The sequence below is a fragment of the Mustela lutreola genome, chromosome 9, assembly GCF_030435805.1.
Source record: "Mustela lutreola isolate mMusLut2 chromosome 9, mMusLut2.pri, whole genome shotgun sequence".
Taxonomy (NCBI): domain Eukaryota; kingdom Metazoa; phylum Chordata; class Mammalia; order Carnivora; family Mustelidae; genus Mustela; species Mustela lutreola.
In genome coordinates, this window is record NC_081298.1 from 73,348,047 (window position 1) to 73,350,422 (window position 2,376).

Below are 2,376 nucleotides of genomic sequence, written 5' to 3' on the forward strand. Positions count from 1 at the left end.
ATAGGAGTTAAGGTTGATCTATTAGTTGCTCTCTATCCTAGGACTCTGAGTCTTGAGTAGAGTGAAATTAGGGCAGAAGAACCATTGAAATTCATCATTCCACCTGTGGAGCCAGCACTCAACTGGCAGCAGAACTTCTGGAAACTTCTTATACCCATTTATTCTAAGCCTTGTACTCTAGTCTTTCCTTCAATCTTGTGAGAAGCCCTATAGCTTTCTGGAATATTCTCTTTTTACTTAAGTTATCCCAAATTCATGTCTCCAGCTTGCAACCAGAAACTAATCTGGTTCTCTAAGCTCCTTCTGACTAGAGCCTTGCAGGATTCAAGTTCTTAACTGCTTGTGGATGAACCTGATCCCTGTTCACTGTAAGTAAAGGGAAAGATACAAGAATATTTTTACTAAGGAAGGTTAATTCCTTTGAAGTCTTGGGCATGAGGTTGAGTGTAGATTCCTTGTGCTGGTGAGGGACTTGAATTATTTTCCAGCAAACTGGTAAATGTGGCAATATAATCAGGTGATTTTCCTTGAGAGTCAAGGGGAGTCAGAAATGTGTTTCTGTGCTTCAGAAGCAAGCAGCAAGGCTCTTAATGAGGCTTCTTGGGCCTATTTATAGTTGAAAATGCCAATAAATTTTATACTTTGCTTCCTTTGACCCTATACATTGGTACATGAAATTTTCTGAGAGGCTCCTGCTACACTGGATAATACTCTTCTATTCTCACCCAGTTCTGAGGGGTCAGATAGATGAAGATCACAGGCCATCTTTATTGATAAAACCTTATTGAAGGTATACAGCTTAGACTATGGGCCAGTAGGCTTTCCAGAACTTTATTTCTGGTCCCAGCTGGCTTCAGGCCCCTGCTAACAAGGGGCAGTACCTGCTGTGCTTAAAAGCTTCCTCTTGGAGAAGATCAGAATGTGTAGGTAGCCTGTAGAAATAAGGGGGAACACAGTAAATGTGATTCTGAGCTGAATTGTGTTAGGGTTTTCTGTTCTATAGTTTCCAGTGACAAACAAATACCCCCCCCCCCCATTCAATCATCTTCTCAATTACATTGACCTGTTTACTTCCTAGATAGTTTCTTACTACTTCCATTAGCCTCCATATTCCTTGCTGTTCCTCCATATTTAGGGTCCTAAGGGCATAAAAACAAGTATCTATCCTGACAGTAACGTTAGCAGAATTCTTGACAACAGTGAAACATGGCCCACCTGAGAACCAAGGTCTTATCAGCCATTTACTACGTGCAATAGGACATTCTGTACTTACCGAAGAAGGACCTTGGCTCTGCCCAGCTGGTGCTCCCTTGGCAGAGAAGGAGAGAGGGAGAGGTACCCTCTTTTCAGGTACAGTCCTTAGGCTCTTTAGTTTTCATAAGAGAATGAAAACAGATGTAAGAAGAGAATGCTTCCCCTTGGTAGGTTGTTAGAGGATATAGAGGATATAGTATAGGATATAGTACTCTAGGTCCCTGCCAGAGACAATACTTTCAACTCTGTTATTCAGTTCGTATTGAAACCTCAATTACAAGAAATAAAACTCTTAGAGGGTTGTTGGAAGGCCATCAATTCTTCTAGCAGGCCAAAATTTATCCCCAAATCAAGCCAGATCATCAAGAACCCATGTACATGGACTACATTTTTTTGATTTCTTGTAAACTACTTTTACTGAATGGGACTTTGGGGTGAATCAATGATGCTATAAGAAGCCATATGAAAGCTATCTTTTGTACTTCTGGAAGGAGCATCAGTGAAGCTGTGGTCAGCTTGTATTACACCATGTCCTTTGTGAAGATCCAGAGGAGAATTTTCTTTAGATCTAAATAGTAGGTAACTCTACCTTTCTCTTAAACAAGTTGAATTTGAATAATTTTATGTTCAAGCTTTGCGCAGTGGCAGTATTGTAGCCAATGAGGTTTATCCGAGGCGCGATTATTGCTAATTGAATAATTTTATGTTCATTGTGATTTTTGTAATCAGTAATGTGTTCTTTTTGGGTCTGGCTGTCACGACACTTAGAAGTGAACCAGGGACACTTAATCTTTGTATATGACATTTTTGACATCTCCTTTTGGGTATGTTTGATTTGCTTATAGTTTTAGGTACTGTTCTATGCTTGTTTTCTTCTTTGCTTTGATATTTACCCACTTTCTTTCTTTACCAAATGATCTTATATTTTGTAAGCTTCTTCAAACTCTTAGTAAGGATGAGTTAGAGTATCAGTAAATTAGTTAACTAAAAAAGTAAATATGGAGTTATATCTCCTTCACAGAGGAGAATATTCTTACCACTTGTCCATATGGTAATTTCTTGCCTTGTTTTCTGGGGTCCATTTCTTTTTATTTTTTATTTATTTGTTTATTTGTTTTTTAA

The 2,376-nt window shown here is 38.7% G+C and overlaps 1 pseudogene; it reads left to right on the forward strand.

Moving 5' to 3' along the window:
• The first annotated feature begins 1,884 nt into the window (after nt 1-1,884).
• LOC131808625 (U4 spliceosomal RNA) lies at nt 1,885-2,080 on the forward strand (annotated as a pseudogene).
• Nucleotides 2,081-2,376: the final 296 nt, after the last annotated feature.